Source organism: Perissodus microlepis, chromosome 15, assembly GCF_051167445.1.
Source record: "Perissodus microlepis isolate ML-2025 ecotype Zambia chromosome 15, ASM5116744v1, whole genome shotgun sequence".
Taxonomy (NCBI): Eukaryota; Metazoa; Chordata; class Actinopteri; order Cichliformes; family Cichlidae; genus Perissodus; species Perissodus microlepis.
Genome location: NC_140475.1, coordinates 39,129,443 through 39,147,349, shown reverse-complemented (window position 1 = coordinate 39,147,349; position 17,907 = coordinate 39,129,443). Strand labels below are relative to the sequence as shown.

Genomic DNA, 17,907 nt, shown 5'->3' with positions numbered 1-17,907 from the left:
CGCGAACGAAATGGCTCTTAGAGCCAGATCTTTGACGTGAACGACGCAAGCCGGCTCCTTATCGCGAGCCGTGGGGGTTTTTTTTGTCTTTCTCTCACCCTCTCTCGCACTTTTTTTCCGCTTCACTCAGCACGCGAGTCTTGTGCTTTGCGCTGGGAAGAGGGGGGAGGGGCGGTAGTTACACTCAGTAGCACAGGAACAGAGCGGGAGGGAGAGACAGAGAAAGAGAACCAGGGACAACAACGTCACATTAGAAAGGTATAGTAATCATCCACAACTATTTTCAGTTGCAGATGATAAAGGATTCAGAAAGTTTATTCATGCAGGTCCATATGACAGAGAATATGCATGTTCTTTTTGTTTTCATATTTTAATTTATATTTAATTGTTTTGTGGTTTGCAGTGTTTTGTGTTGTTTCACTTTAAATTTGTAAAAGGAAAAAGCTGAAAATTTAAATAGTTAAAAGTTGAAATGTGAATAGTTGATTTTTGTATTATATGATTTATTTATTACATTTTATGTGGAGTGAATAAATAAAAGTATATTTACGGTGGCCCCTACAGACAAAGCACATACAAACTTCAAATCACGTACGAACTCTGAAGCACGTACAAACCCTGAAGCACGTACAAACTCCAAAACACGTACAAACTCCAAAACACGTACAAACTCCGAAGCACGTACAAACTCCAAAACACGTAAAAACACGTAAAAACTCCAAAACACGTAAAAACACGTACAAACTCCAAAACACGTAAAAACTCAGAAGCACATAAAAACTCAAAACACGTACAAAAGACAACAGAAGTGCTCCAGGATGCTAGGGGGGCAGTGTTGAGCTTTTGTTACCTAGTGGCTACACAAGCCAGCAAGTACCAACGACCGGATTTGGTGTGTGGTAGTAACATGTAAATGAACTTTTTTTTTTTTTTTAATTATTTGACTATATATGAATGCTTGTGTATAAATAAACAAACAATACACACATGCTTTCATGCTTTCAATTGTGTAATTTAAGTGATCTAGGTAGCTCTGTCTGGAAGTTCAGTTCATGCTAGAAATGTGTTTTGGAGTTTGTATGTGCTTTTTGGAGTTTGTACGTGTTTTGTCTCTAGGGGCCACCGCATATATTTATATATAAACATATATAAATAAAACCACTTTTTTTTTACATTAGTAATTCCTTTTGTGCATAATTTTATATTATTGTTAATAATAAATAAATTAAAGCAACAAAACAACCTGAAGAGTTGGTTCGGAGCCGAAAGAGCCGGCTCTTTTTAGTAAGCCGAGCCGAAAGAGCCGGTTCTCTAAAAAGAGCCGGAAATCCCATCACTAGTGCTGAATCATAGCGCGAACGAATCACTCACTCACTCACCCCCTCCCTCCTGGCTCACAGCTTCTTCTTCTTGGTTGCCAACCAATGTTAAGGCGCATTACCGCCCCCTGGCTCACATTTCAGTGGACATTTAGATGAGAAAATATATATTTGACACATTTAAGGAAAATACTAATAAAATAAAAATAAACAAAATAAATTTTCCCTTTAGAAATGTTTTTGCTCTTTTTTGCTCTATAAAATAGTTGTTTTCTTTTAGAATCACTCATCTTAGCAGTAGGATTTACATGAAAAGAGAAACAAATTAAGTTTAAGTGAAAATGTACATATTTTGCACTCTCTGGTCAACTGACTCAGTGAATCAAATGACTCAAAAAACCCGATTCACTTTGGTGAGTGACTCATTAAAACTCGATTCAGTAAAAAGAATCAAATTTACCATCACTAAAGGCCACCGTGCTGCACATGCCTTCTCCTTAATAGGGCTTTGGAGTTGACGTAACGACGCAATGCATTGTGGGAGCGCTGCACCATTTTAGCAGGCCACGAGTCAAAACTGACACAGATTTCAACACAGCACATCACCACAAACTGCTGGTTAGCTTATGCGGTTTTTTAGTGAACACAAATTTTCCTGAACTCAGAGCATCTTCAGACGGACTCACAATGTGTGACTGTTGTGGGAAGGTGTGTCTGGAGATTAAGTGTTCTTTTAAACACCAAACGGACAGCATAAAGCAGGCATTGCGTAGCCATGTTAATCGTTTGCATGTCATGTGTATGTACTTACTAAATACATCTGAGCAAGTCTTGAATAAAAAAACAAAAACATGTCTTTTCTGTTTTATTGAAAACACTTTATAGAAAGTTACATCGGTTACAATGAACTGTACAAACAACACAGTATTTTTAAGAATATTTAACAAGTTTCATTCGCCCTGGTTTGACAACCACACTTGGGCACATATTTACCAAAACGCAGCAAACCTTAACTCTCTTATCCAGCAGCACACCAACAGAAATCTGGGGATGGTAGAGAACTCGATATCAGCTCGTCTCACCGCTGCTATCCAGGCCTGACGTCTTCGTTTGGTAACATTCTTCTCCAAGATGGCGCCGGTGAGGTCGGCTGCCGTCACGACTGCTCCGACCACCTTTTCTTTGTCTTTGTTTTTTAAGTTAGTTTTCAGCGTCTCTAAATCGGCAAAATCATCACCATTGGGTACATTAGGTATGACAGTGACACTCTTGTTTCTATTGGTATACAATGTACTCACAATTCGAAGTTTTTAACTCCGGATCCGAGCTGGCCGAGTGAGATCTTGAGGGAGAACAAAGGGAAGCGGCGGCCTAGAGGGAAGCGAGCCGGCGTCAGGAACAGGCTGAGAGCTCGTGCACACTGCACACCTCTGCCTAGCATCCTGCTCGCCAACGTCCAGTCACTGGAGAACAAGCTTGATGACCTCAGGGCCAGGATAAAGTTCCAGAGAGACATTCGGGACTGCAATCTCCTGTGCTTCACCGAGACATGGCTGAACCCAGCGGTGCCGGACCACGCCATCCAGCCGGCCGAGTTCTTCTCGGTTCACCGCATGGACAGGACACGGGACTCGGGGAAGTCAAGGGGAGGCGGCGTGTGTTTAATGGTGAACAACAATTGGTGCAACAGTGCGAACGTTGTTCCTCTCACACGCTCCTGCACACCAAATCTGGAAGTACTGTCCATCATGTGTCGTCCTTTTTATCTACCTCGGGAATTTACATCGGTCATTATAAGTGCCGTTTATATTCCACCACAAGCGGACACGGTCACCGCCTTATGCGAGCTGCATGAGGCACTCACACAGCACCAGATACAACACCGGGACGCTGCGCTTATTGTGACGGGGGACTTTAATAGTGCCAACCTCAAACGCACAGCGCCGAACTTTTATCAACACATCACCTGCCCCACCAGAGGTGAAAGGACACTGGACCACTGCTACACTACGGTCAAGGACAGCTACAAGGCACAATCTCGCCCTCCGTTTGGCAAATCCGATCACGCCGCCATCTTCCTCATGCCAAAATACAAACAAAGGCTGAAACAGGAAGTTCCGGTTCAGAGGAAGGTCGCGCGCTGGACGGATCAATCGGTGGCCGCGTTACAGGACGTACTCGACGACGCAGACTGGGACATGTTCAGAAACAGCTCCGATGATGATGTCAACATGTTTACGGAAGCGGTTGTGGGATTCATCGGGAAACTAGCGGATGATACCGTGGAGACAAAGACTATCACAACGTTTCCCAACCAGAAGCCGTGGGTGGATAAAACCATCCGCGACGCTCTGAGATCCCGCACCGCTGCCTACAACACGGGACTCACGACGGGGGACATGGACCCGTACAAAGCCGCGTCATATAACGTGCGGAAGGCGGTGAAAGAGGCGAAGCAGCGCTACGGGAGGAAACTAGAGTCACAACTCCAACAGAGTGACTCTAGGAGCCTGTGGCGGGGACTAAGGACAATAACGGATTATAAAGCACCAACAACCGGTATGACGAACGCGGCCGTGACTCTGGCAGACGAGCTGAACACTTTCTATGCTCGCTTCGAGGCTGCAGCTAAGGACTCCAACGATGCTAGTGCTAGCGGCGCTAACGGCTGCAGACAGGAAGATACTGCCAGCACCGGAAACGTGCTCGTCATCTCCGAGCATGAAGTAAGGAGAGCCTTCAAGAGAGTGAACACCAGGAAAGCAGCAGGACCAGACGGCATCCCAGGTCGTATCCTCAGAGACTGCGCATACCAGCTAGCTCCTGTGTTCACTGAGATATTCAACATCTCTTTATCTCAGTCGGTGATCCCCACATGCTTTAAAGAGTCCATCATTGTTCCTGTCCCGAAGAAACCCCACCCTGCTTCTCTCAATGACTACCGCCCTGTAGCCCTCACCTCAGTAGTGATGAAGTGCTTTGAACGCCTGGTCAGAGACTTCATCATTTCTTCACTACCAGACACACTGGACCCACTACAGTTCGCTTACCGTCCAAATCGTTCCACAGACGATGCCATCTCTCATCTCCTCCACACATCACTTACTCACTTGGACACTAGAAGGGGGAATTATGTTAAAATGCTCTTCATAGACTACAGCTCTGCATTTAATACCATAATTCCCTCCACACTCACCACCAAGCTGGAGCATCTGGGACTCAGCTCATCTATGTGTCAGTGGATCTCCAACTTCCTAACTGGCAGACCACAGGCAGTAAGGATGGGCGGACATATCTCAGCCTCCACCACTCTCAGCACTGGAGCCCCCCAGGGGTGTGTTCTGAGCCCCCTGCTGTACTCTCTGTACACATATGACTGTGTGGCCACTACCAGCTCCACCACCATCATCAAGTTTGCTGACGACACCGTCGTGGTGGGCCTGATCTCTGATAACAACGAGACGGCCTACCTGAAGGAGATTAGGAATCTGGAGAACTGGTGCCAGAGGAACAACCTCCTTCTAAACGTCAGTAAGACAAAGGAGCTGATAGTGGACTTCAGCACTAAGCAGGAGAGGAACTACCAGACCCCCGTCATCAACGAGTGCCCAGTGGAGAGAGTGGACAGCTTCAAATACCTCGGAGTTCACATCACGCAGGACCTGTCATGGTCCTGTCACATCAACACCGTGGTGAAAAAGGCCCGTCAGCGTCTCTACCACCTCAGACGCTTGAGAGACTTCCAACTGCCCTCCAAGGTGCTCAGGAACTTGTACTCGTGCACCATAGAGAGCATCCTGACGGGAAACATCTTAACCTGGTTCGGGAACAGCACCATGCAGGACAGACGAGCTCTACAAAGGGTTGTGCGGTCAGCTGAGCGCACCATCCGCTCCGAGCTCCCTGACCTGCACTCAATCTACAACAGGCGGTGCTGGACCAAGGCCAGGAAGATCGCGAAGGACCTCAGCCATCCCAACAACGGACTGTTCTCTCTGTTGAGGTCAGGAAAGCGATTCCGCTCCCTGAAGACCAACACAGAGAGACTGAGGAGGAGCTTCTTCCCGCAGGCGATACGGTCTCTCAATCACACCCCCACACAGTACTGACCCACACATATAGTTCTTACACACACACTGGACATTCTGGACATTGTTTTTCACTTCATCACTTAATCACTTTAAGCATATTTGCACTGCACAAGACACTAAATAATGTGGATTGCACAACACTGGTCATTATATTCTTCATTTCCAGTTAATACTTGTACAGCTGCTGTTATTGTATATATATATATATATATATTTATATTTCTTCATACATTCTTATATAGTTCTATACTGTGTATTGTGTATTTGTTGTACAGTTATTTTATTTTTCAACTTTAATTTATATATTTTATCTTATTCTTTCCCAGTTAAATTTACCCTTCATTCTAATTTGTGTTGTACAGTTATTTCATTTTTAACTTTAATTTTTATATTTTATTTTATTCCTTCCTAGTTAAATTTACCCTTTTTAATTTTCATATTTATTTCCTATCTTATTCATAGCCTTTTCTTTTTTTCTTTAGGTCACGAGCAGTTGTCTAAGAATTTCACTGCATATTGTACTGTGTATGACTGTGTACGTGACAAATAAAATTTGAATTTGAAAATTTGAATTTGAATTTGAACATCCGATACGTGAGATCCCTCACGTTGCTTCCAGGAGGGGAAATGATAAAAAGAGAGCCCATTTTCCAGCTTATTCCCTTCCCGATCGTGCGATCTAACATTGCAATCGACAACACAGCAAGTACGAACCATGGCTCATATTATCCATGTGCTTTTGCCCTTTGTTTGGTCTGCTCAAATGGCGCATCGACCAAAAATCCTGGCAACGCCCCCTCCCATGACATCACGCTCCAAAGCCCTATTAACAGACTTACTTCCTGTTTACTAACGACATCATTTCCTATTACCGACTACAGGTTTTAAGGTGGCACCAGAGAGTTACAATTGCATATTTAACATTTACCAAATCTAAGAAAACATTCTACCTTAAAATAACTTTTGATATCAGAACAGTAGAAAAACACAGAAAATGATAAACAACAGTATACAAGTATTTGCAAAATCTTCAGTGCATAATTGTATACTGTTTATTGTACTTGTTTCAGGCATTTTTGAGAACTTGCCACTCAGACTGTTGCGATCAGGACTCTGCTGTAAGCTCATCAGCTGCTCTGGTCAGTTTGTTCTTACACTGGCTCGAGGTTTAGGTTCATAGTTTTGCTGCATTGTGTAAGTTCACAGTGAGATGCCTCCAGATGGTTTTGGTAATAGAGACAAATATACAGCTAAGAATGTATACATGGATCACTCTGTGCTACCAAACCAAATGTTCATGTGATGATTTCCTGGGAAGAGGAAGTGTAAAGAGCTCGATAGTCGACATTTCTGAGTTCCACAGTTTGGGCACTTTTATATTCAGACTTGGCTTTGGGAACACAATACAACAGCAGTGGTTAATTTGGATATCAGGGGAGTTGGTGGTGTATATGCAACACGTTCTCACTCCCAACTCATCAAACGTGTGACGCATGGTCAGGCTCCCTCTGCTTCACTTATGGACGCGCAGGGTACCCCCCTCGCGTCGGGAATTGACGTGAAGGGTCCTCCGATTGAAGAGATTGCCGCGGAAGTGCCTGCTGTCGGTATATTTAGACATTTTTCAAATCATATTGTAGTGACGTATACAGAACACAATAAATTATATAATGTAAACAACTACCTGAAAAACAGGTAGAACGATACTTTTGTATCGTTTATTGCATTTATGGAGGGAGTGATGTATGCTGGGTAATGGCACAGCTAGCGACTGGGTGACTTTATTCACCCGCTTCGGCTGTTATCAGTCCATACAATGGGCGTTATTAGCACAAATCAGTCCCATAGATATGGGCCATCTCCTGCTAGATTGTTCAGAAGCTTGTTATCATCCATCCAGATGGAGGATCACTAACAGGAGCGTGGAAGACTCCAGAATCCACTCTGGCTGGAATCCGGTGGATACAGCAGTGTGTACAGGTAAGACCATTTAAACGGACAGCATTTATAGAATGACTATTAAAAGTCAGCGAGTGTCAGTAATGTTAATGTGGTTATGTTAGTAATACACCGAGTGCTAATATAACAGCTTTAAGATGCATTTGTAGATATTATTACGTGTTTTACCGTCTTTATGGTGCTAGCTTAAAGTTACGGTGTAAACGTTAGCTTATATTGGAGGAAAGCTGTTACTGTTTAAACGATGTTAGCACAGAAATATTAGCTTCTGTCATGACTGATGAAGTTACTAGTTAATAAAGTTTCCAGTAAAGTGTTTAATCGCAGCCACAGACTGACAGCAAATATCTCGATTAGCTTCAGTGCATCTGTAATAAATATGTGCAAGTTTCAGTGCTTCGTTTAAACTGTATGATACTTATACTGACCCAGGGTCAGTGTAAAATACAATCCTAGCTGTGTGAACAAAGCCTGGCTCCTTTAATCCTGCATGACAAACCTCAGGATGCAGGTTATTATTACTCTTTCCTGCTGGCACACCTGTCACACCTGAGAGCCAGCTAGAAACTTACAGTGACGTGGACATCATGCAAAGACTGCCAGACTCTGTAATACTGCAAATGATCAGTGACTCAGGTTAACACTAAACTTTAAACGGCACCTCTGTGTCTCTGTGTGCTGAACATCTAGGATTGAGTCAGGCTGCATTGACTGTGGGACTTTAATGTGTTAAAAGCAGGTTGAAGACGGCTCAGAAACATTTGAAGATTAAAATTTAGCATTATGGCTGCTGGTGGTTTGTAAAGCCTCTACTCAGCTGTATTTTTGTTACTAATTTATGTTTGTTGTTGTTTAACACAGATTTCAGAAGAGCAAAGATGCTTAATAGTTTAACTAGATTTCATTTGTCAGTGTGGGACTGCTGAGTCACCTGAAGAACTCATTTCATTCATTCTCCACATGATGTTCATTTACAGAAATGTTTCACAGGAACTGATTTCTCCCAAAGGGTGAACTAGTGTGTTTCCATAGATTACCTCTGTATGAATGCACTTCTTAAATGAAGGCAAGTGTTTGTCCTTTTTTGTTCCTCAGGTACAGTACGTGATATCAAGGGCAGGCGGTCAACACTGGGGGTAGACAAGAAGCAGACGTACTTCCAAGAGGGAGCTGCAGTGAGGTCAGAGGTCAGAATCTGAAACAGCTCAGGTTTATATTTTAGGTGTTATAAAAAATCAAAATGTATTTATAAAGAAACCTTTAAATAATAGTCATAATTATGATTATTATAAGAAATATCAAACATTTAAGTGGATTTTCTGTTACACATATTGTGTTAGCCCTGCAATAAACTGGCAGCCTGTCTTTGTCCTGTATCAGCTGGGATAGGCTTCATCCTCCCGCAACCCTGAATTGGATACATTGTATTCCAATTATGTAATCTGATCATTTACAAACTCAAGGTATCTAATCAAAATGTAAGTAATAATTATAAAATGGGAAAGCAGAAATAAGTGTGACATGAATGTAAATGTGTGAGCTGACATAGAGGACAGCTACATGCAGTCTGAAAAACCTTTGTTGTCAAGTTTGCTGGTATATCAGCACGAGACATTCTTACATAGAAGAGACGTTAAAGTCTCTAACTCAGTGAAGCATTATTGGTCCCGTCTGTTTGGATAAATATAGTAAGTTGATGTATGTCCATTTATTGACACATTTTCTTAAGTGCTTATCCAGTTCAGGATCACAGTGGAGCTGCAGCTGGATATGTTCAGCAAAGAAACCTTACAAAAGTTAACAATAAACCTGCATCCATGTACGTTGTTGTCCACAGGATGAGAAAATCAAACTGGAAGACTGTGGAACATGTTAATAAATGTTTGTGTGTTTATGCCTGTGTCTTTCACAGGAGGCGCTGGAAGGTTTCCCTAATAGTTCCTGGTGAATCAAAGCAGAACCATAAAGATTGCTGGACTGCATGATGGCCTTACCCCTGAGCAGTCATCCTGTTACAGGAGGAACCAGTTAGAAGCTGTTTTCAAAGTAGCTGAGCAGATTTCATCTCAAGTAAGCAATTAACTGTTTGTTCGTTTGTTCTGCCACTTAAAGAGCATTTAAGGACGTCTTTTGAGTGTCCAGTTGAATTAATTCTACTGGCTCTCATGGTCATTTGTTATTATAGACATATGTTTCATGTTCATCCAGCTATTTAGTAAATTCTACCTATTTAGTAATATCCGTCAGCTATAAAATGTAATATAAATATAAAAATATCTAAATATCTCCTGTCCTTTATGTTTTAATGATGTAAGTCTGTTATCGTGTTACATTAGCATTCCTCACATATCAATGAGATGCTGCACAGTACAATCCTACTGACACAGCAGAGGGATAACAACGGCTATTCAACATCGTTACACGACACATTCGAGCTGCATGACGCAGACAAAGTGACTAAATCATCTTTTTGTGGTTTATTGTCTTCAAACCAGCAGACAAAGCCGATTGCAGAAGATGTCAGAGAAGAACTTCAGGCCGTGGACTGAAAAGGTATTTTTTTCTTGTTATCAAAAGACATTTGGAGTGGCAGCTTCTACAACTGGTTGTGCTAAAGGAAAGCTTACAGTCTAAGAAATCACAGTGTTGATATTCAGCACAAAGAGAAAAGCTCACTTGTTTGAATTTATTTACAATCATAGTTTTATAAATTCTGACTGTAAACAGCTTTTACAGCTTTGATATTGTTTGACACTCGATATCAGGTGATGGGATTTAATTTAAAGGTTTCTGTGTCCCAATGAGCCATTTACACTGATCAGTGTCAGCTTAACTGTAACACATTCATTATTCAGATTCAACAAAGAAATAACTGAATGTAAAAATGGCAGCCCTCAGGCAGGTTTATACAGATACATGCATGCATTATGAAATTTATGTATCCCAGATAATTGTTATTCATCTAGTCATGGCAGACCTACCTCTTCCTCCCAAGTTAACTGCAACCCAAAAGAACTAGTGGGGGTATTTACACACTCACAACCAGTGTGGGGTAAAAAGAGCCACCAAAAAGCTGTCAGCCACAGATGTGCTAGAAGAGTTAGAAACTCTACTTATGGAGAAACTTTCTAAGTCTAACAGGGGACAGGTACTCCTGCCCAAATAACATGATATAACCCCACATACAGCCCAGCCATAAAATGAACCAAGTCATTTAGTTAAAGACAGCATGGGACCAAATGCATGTAGCCAGCCTGCATCAACCTGACATTTCTTCCTCCTGAATTAAATGAATGAATGGATGAAAGTTAAATGACTACAAACCTAAAGCCACTAGTTCCCACACTGGAGCTCCCTGACACTGTGTGTTAACCGTATTTAGCTTGTATCAACAGTTGTAACAGGCTAAGCCACCTGAGACACTGCATTGAATGATTGTTCCTGTCTTAAAGATTTCAGCTGACTGGTTTCAGCTCAGATGTTCTGCTTTTTCCTTTCAGTAGATCAAAGCAGCTCGTGCTCCTTCTGCTTCCATTTTAGAAGAAGAAGAAGAAGGCGAAGGCTTCAGCGAAGTGGCGTTCATGGTCTCAGTGAACAGTCACGGTCACACACTGCATGTGGTTTTAAAAGCAACATGTCTGTTCACCACAACAATGGAGATGTGTAATATTAGTGCAGCTACGGTTTGTTCTTGAACATCAGTTCTGTTTTCTACTTTGATCACTTAGACCAAAAAAGTGTTGTTTTCAGATTCTTTCTTTTACATCTATAAACCACCTGCTCATTTTTTATTACAATTAGTTTCACATGAATGTTAGTGTTTCCTTTATGATCTTTTAATGCTTACACTACACTGTACATGTCTACATTAGAGACATTTCTGTTACCTGTTTCTGTTGACTCAGAGTTGTGAAATGTTCTTTTATTTGATGCACAATATGAAGTTCATAATTTTCTTACAAATAAAACTCTAATGACAAACATGAACAGCTGTGCTTATTTCTGAGACATGAGTTTTGAATGTGTTGATATTTAGACAGTGTGCATCTGTATGCTGAAACTGTAATGGTGAACCTGAGGTGATGGTCAACAGAAGGCAAATATATATCAATATAAAACAATATTGAAGTAATGTCTTTACCCTCTGCAGCGTGTGGACGCTGTGCACACAATCACCTTATTCACTGTAGTAAACATGCACCGCTAGCTCACGTGACTGACTGTCTCCATGGTTACATCGTATATTATTAGCTATGTAAACAGCTTCCAAAGATACCGCCATAGCTCTCTGCAGCTGTAACACTTAAACACTTTGCAAATCATTTCATGTGTTTGATAGTTATGAAGACAGAATATGTTTTTAAGGTCATGCTAGGCGGTTGCTATGGTGGTTGCTGTGGACTTGGGTGGACCGCGTCCGATTCCTGTTATTAGCTGTCCGCCGTAGGAAGGCTGCGTTCCATTTACAAGTAGTGACAGTCTGCCGCAACTCGAACTCAAACCCCGCTTTGTTCTTTAATTATAGGCCTTTTATAGCCGTTCATGACACGCACACACACACATAAAGCACTTTGCCTCACCATGAGAATGCAAGTTTACCTAACCTAACCTTAAAGTATCTGATATAGGATAGAAAAATGAAGCAACCAGAGATTTAATGATGAAGACTCTGGGTTCTGTAGTTCACGTTTTACAGTCCTCAATGACTCTTTGCATATAATTTATTGAAGAGGAGTTTAGAATGCACTTTACATTTAGACTGTTGCTGTTTCATTTTTTACATTGTTGCCGTGTTATGTCATGAATAAGGTTCACCTGCTGGGGGTTTGATGGATCAGCTGGACAATACAGTCAAAGACAGACTTCATTCATCATATGCAAGAATCCTAGTTGGATTTTTGTTGTCACTCATGTTTTTGAACCAAATATTGAAAACAATTCTGACAGACTGGATACCTGGTCAGGTGTACATTACCTTGTACTCAAGCATCCCAGGACAGAGCCCTGCCCCACCATGAGCCTGGGTGGATACGTGGTTATAATATAAAAGGACCAATACTGAATATGAATATTTCATGAAAATTGAATTATAATACAAATTAGTAATAAGGGTTTCTCTGCGCCCTTATCTACCCCATACTCAAAGAGCTGCGGGCAGAGAGGGTGACAGGAGAGGATGGCACTGAAGAGAAGATGCTCGGTTTCTGGAGTCTCCTGGTCCTGTCAGTATTAGTAGGATGCATCTGCTGTCTTCTCGTGGATGCTCACCTACCTTGACTCGTTCCAGCCTGGTATGGATTTCCCAACACTGCGGACAGTGGCCCACGTCAGAGACGTTTAATATTGATTACATATGTCTGAATTGCTAACCCTAACCCTAGCCCTAGCTCAACAGACCACAATGCCCTGGACTGTCAGTATTATTACATGCTGTGAACATAAGTAGCTTTGATCACAGTTTATGTTGTAAAGAGAAGGAATATTGGAAAAAAAGATCAACATTGTGATATTATTTCTTCCAAACTGACCAGAAACATGCTTGTCAGACTCTCACAGCAAAGGATCAGACTCACTGTGCATGACAGCTCAGGCCAATGATGTCTGTTAGATTGTCAGTTGTTTAGTGCTTCTGTACAGTTAGGGTCACCGTCTCTATTTCAGAATAATTAATATGCGGAAAACACTAAAAGTTGATTGTCTTCCAATATTCTAGCATAATTAAAAAACTTTGACTTTGTAAGTACATATTATTAGTCCTAATGCCAGTATGATTCTTCATAACTCCTGCTTTGAAATACTGAACTTTAAAATTTACCTGATGAAAGATCATTTACAGTGGCACTCTGTCAGGATCATTCTGACTGTAAGATCACTGTATTAATCTGAATCCTTCTGAAATGTGCTGTGAATGAATGCTGATGCAACTCACTGTGGGAAAGCTGTTAATAAAATGAATCTGTGACACATGCAACACATTCACAGAGGAAGAGGACACAAAGGGAGGACACGCAGAGGCTGTGTTGAAGTCAGAAATCCAAATCTTTAGTCAAAAACAGGCGGCGGTTACAAACAGGAAGACAAGCAGTCCATCAAACAGTCTACAGGGTCAAACATACAGAGAATTCAAACAGCAGTAAAAAATAACTGGACACTGAAAAACTTAAAGCAATGTGTGACGCAATAAAAGGAAGCAGCGCAGTATATTCACTGAATTATCATCAATTACAAAAGAGAAAAACGACAATTTCTAAGGATTATTTTCTTAAATGCAGTTAGAGTGTGGCTGGTAAAGATGGAAACATACAGAATGCAAACTGTGTGAGTTTGGTGAACTTTGTTAGTAACAAATGAGGTAAAAAAAACAACCCCAAAACAGACAAAACACAGACAGAGGCTCTCAGTATTCATTAATAATTAGAAAGAAACATTCTGGTCGTGGATTTTTACAGTCTTAGTTCCGCTCGCTGTCATCATTATAATCATCATGATCAATGGCGAGGTCCTGAGGTGGGCGGGGCTGTCTCTGGTGATGTCACCATGAAGGAACAGCATCTGGCACGTGTTGGTGAAACATCTCAGTACACTGGTGTAGTTTCCTCTCCAGCTGTTTGACATGTGACACTTGAACATTAAGGGGAAGAAGAAGAAACAGTGTTAGGTCAGGTGACCACACGGTTTCTAAAGTAACTGACAGGAAGTAACCAGGCCGTTAGAAATGGATGGCATGTGTTTAGAGTTACTGGAGTTGGGTAACTCTACTTACCAAAAGCAGAAGCACACAGATGAAGGATCAGATGCTGAATGTTGCAGGAACATGCTCATGTGTGGTGGTCATTCAGTGCTGCTCCGGCAGGTTAGACAGTCCAAGACTGACATCCTGCCCATCTGAGAGTTTGAAAACACACATGCAAAGATTTATTTTGTATTACAGTCAAAGTTGGATGTTCATTTTTGTCCTTTAAAAATGTTTGTGTATTTGAAAGCACTAACATTTAAGGATGACTTGGATCGTCTCCTTTAAAGGGGAGACAAGTGTATCCACTGATCCACGTCACTTTACCTGGATGATGACTCCTCTCCCTCTCACTCAGAAACACTCCTAATGTAACCAAGCAAATAAATAATATTGAAGATTTACTTACATCATTACAAAAACATCAAAAACATCTCCCTTTGATTCTATTTCTCCATTCCTGCTGAACATCAGGCAACAAATATCTCAATAAATCACAGTAAAATGTAAAGCACATGTTTTCTCTGCTTTGTCTAACCTCTGCAGAGCCTCTGTCAAGAAAAACACATCTGTAAGCATAAAACAAATATACATTTCATAACACGTCACTGGACAAACCTCGGTCAGTTGATTTCCTCTGTGCAGTGCAGACGAACATCAGTCAGCGAGTCAAGGTGGTGAGATGGACTGGTGTCCTTTGTGACTCTGCTGGTTCTTCTGAGGAAACACTACCGTCTCTCCACACCGTCACCATCTGTGAGCACAAACTGCTGCTCTGCTCTGCCAGCATGTAGGAAATCACATATCACACACACAGGGGTGAAGAAACATCAGAGCTCAACTTTGGAGACTTTAGATCTAAACAGATCAAAGCAGCTCTTAGTTTCAGCAATCAGACAAACAATGATACCAAACTGATTCTGTATGAATACAATCTGGTATTTTCAATACAGGTGTCAAATTAATTTATTAAAACTAATACAGATATATGTACATTTTTTTTGATAAATTAGTTTGCTAAATTATAAGAATATATATATATATATATTTTTCATTTAACAATTGCAACTGAAAGAAATTAAATATTGAACAAAAATATATTGTCACATTCTGAGCATGCTCAGCATGCTGACAGACTTGAAGTTGCTACAGATTTTAAGAAGTGATAATTATAGGGAAGAAACTTCTTTTTCATCCGTTTAATCAAACATCTGATGCCTCAGCTGTCTCAGTCCTATAGCGTTCTGCAACTACAACTAACCTGAAGCTTGGATTTGGCTGCAGGTGCCCCTGTACATCCTTCTCAGCAGCACACATGTGGGTACCATTTAATCACACTTCTTCCTGAGCTTTGCTTCATCACAAGACCAAAGGTGGCATCCCGTGTCACGGTCTTATCATCATCCAGAAGAAACATTTGAAGAAACATCATGGAGAAGAAACATTTACGCGCCTCCTGGTTTTGTTTTCTGATCCTGCAAAAAGACTGAGGACAACAAAGCCCAGAGAACACGAGATACACAACATCCAACATTCAGACTCAACAGCCTCCATAAATGAAGAGCACCAGGTTGGTTCAGTTATAGTAGATATAAGCATACTTCACATTACTGGGTATGAATAATAATGAGGAGGCAAACTTTGAAGATGCAGAGCATGAGGTCCCATCATCAGACTGTAAACAAACATCCACCAGGCTTCTTTGTTGCCAAAATTGATGATTCTCCCATCAGGGATCAGTAGCGTGTATTAACCTGTGGTATAAGCAGCAGTCACTGAAATATTACTCTTTCAGATAAGAAATCTAGCACATAAAAGCCAGGGTGGGAGGGATCTCTGCAAACTGACTTACCTCTGCAAGTGTGAAGCTCAACAAAAATCTGACTCTCCAGTCACAGACAAACAAAAACCTCCAGCTGGGAGATAGAAGACGCTGTCTGGGTCTTGCTGGATGTTGCTGGTCAGAGTCCCACATTAGCAGAGTGCTTCTTGGTCCCACTGACCCATGCGTACAGCGACTGTGGAGAACTGTCCTGGAAAACAGAGAAGAGAATTAAAATAACAAAAAGCCAAACAGGATTTCCACAAAGACTCTCTTGGAATCAGCAATCAAAAAATCACTGGTTCATATTTCAATTAAATATGAACAGCTTCCTCAAATGTACGCAGTTCAGATCTGATTTAATTTAATTTCCTTCACACAGCACATTCGTCCAGGCTGACAGGTAAACATAGAATTAATCTCAGGTAACATGACTCATAGTAGAGATTCAGTAAGAAAGATTGCAGGCTCTAATATTATTACCACACAATCCAAGGACACACCAACAGCTCAGATTTGTAGAACTATTTAAACAAATGTCTTCTGAATATTCAATTCAGGTTCACAGTGGGAGGGTGGGAGGTGTCGTGGAATTTTTTAAATAAAGTCTGCAACACAGAAAGAGCTGTGATCAAGCTATTTATTACTGCGCCAACACACATCAAACATCACAGTTCACAGTCAGCTCTGCCACAGAAGTGGTGCTCCTACTCCTTTATGCATTCCAAGGAAGAGGGAGGAAGTTACAAACTGATCCTACCACACTTCACGTGCCTCGCTATGAAACCTAACGGATCAATGGTTATGCTGTTTTGTGCCCTTGGCCTTATCAGCACCTGTAAAGGGAGTTGTTTTCTCAAACTGCTGACGCTGAAGTAAGTTCATCTAGTTTTAGAAACTTTCACTGAACAGTAACAGTGTCACAACTAAGCATATGCATAAGCACTTAAATACTTTAAATGAGAATAACAGAAAATTTCTATTACAGAGGCTAGAGCCTGTCCCAGTAGTCATAGGTAGAGCACACCTGGACAGGTCACCAGTCTGTCAGAGGACTAACACAGAGACAGACATCAGAGTAACAAATCTATTTAAAATTAATGTAAGTTTGCTGCAGCTGTATGTATGAACATGTGTTTCTGTGCTCACAGTCCACCTCTCAGGAACCTGCAGTTCATTTTTAGTCTACTTTAAACAGACCTCACAAAAGGCTGATGTGGCTGGATCAGTAGTCTGATTTAAGTACGATACCTTTGGCCAGGGATTAATCTGGTGCATCGCTTCACTGCAGTCTTACGTATTTTCCCCACACCTGAATAAAAAATACTGATATATACAAATAACAGCTTCAGCTGATGCAGCCTGACTCAATCCTAGATGTTCAGCACACAGAGACACAGAGGTGCCGTTTAAAGTTTAGTGTTAACCTGAGTCACTGATCATTTGCAGTATTACAGAGTCTGGCAGTCTTTGCATGATGTCCACGTCACTGTAAGTTTCTAGCTGGCTCTCAGGTGTGACAGGTGTGCCAGCAGGAAAGAGTAATAATAACCTGCATCCTGAGGTTTGTCATGCAGGATTAAAGGAGCCAGGCTTTGTTCACACAGCTAGGATTGTATTTTACACTGACCCTGGGTCAGTATAAGTATCATACAGTTTAAACGAAGCACTGAAACTTGCACATATTTATTACAGATGCATTGAAGCTAATCGAGATATTTGCTGTCAGTCTGTGGCTGCGATTAAACACTTTACTGGAAACTTTATTAACTAGTACCTTCATCAGTCATGACAGAAGCTAATATTTCTGTGCTAACATCGTTTAAACAGTAACAGCTTTCCTCCAATATAAGCTAACGTTTACACCATAACTTTAAGCTAGCACCATAAAGACGGTAAAACACGTAATAATATCTACAAATGCATCTTAAAGCTGTTATATTAGCACTCGGTGTATTACTAACATAACCACATTAACATTAC

General features: G+C 41.3%; 2 long non-coding RNA genes across 5 annotated transcripts; one reads left to right on the top strand and one right to left on the bottom strand.

Annotated features, from left to right (window-relative positions):
* Positions 1-7,059: 7,059 nt before the first annotated feature.
* Positions 7,060-9,922, top strand: LOC146372697 (uncharacterized). The gene is made up of 4 exons (XR_014802720.1): positions 7,060-8,005; positions 8,465-8,556; positions 9,282-9,439; positions 9,865-9,922. It is a non-coding gene; the product is annotated as an uncharacterized LOC146372697 (long non-coding RNA).
* Positions 9,923-13,385: 3,463 nt separating this feature from the next.
* On the bottom strand, positions 13,386-16,195 carry LOC146372696 (uncharacterized). Of its 4 annotated transcripts, none has more exons than XR_014802719.1 (5): positions 15,955-16,195; positions 15,364-15,856; positions 14,721-14,882; positions 14,133-14,468; positions 13,386-13,990 (listed from the first exon to the last, which is right to left on the bottom strand). It is a non-coding gene; the product is annotated as an uncharacterized LOC146372696 (long non-coding RNA). The 4 variants fall into 4 exon arrangements; XR_014802716.1 differs by having other exon boundaries at positions 14,133-14,254; positions 14,360-14,468; positions 15,364-16,143; XR_014802717.1 differs by having other exon boundaries at positions 14,721-14,877; positions 15,364-16,152.
* Positions 16,196-17,907: the final 1,712 nt, after the last annotated feature.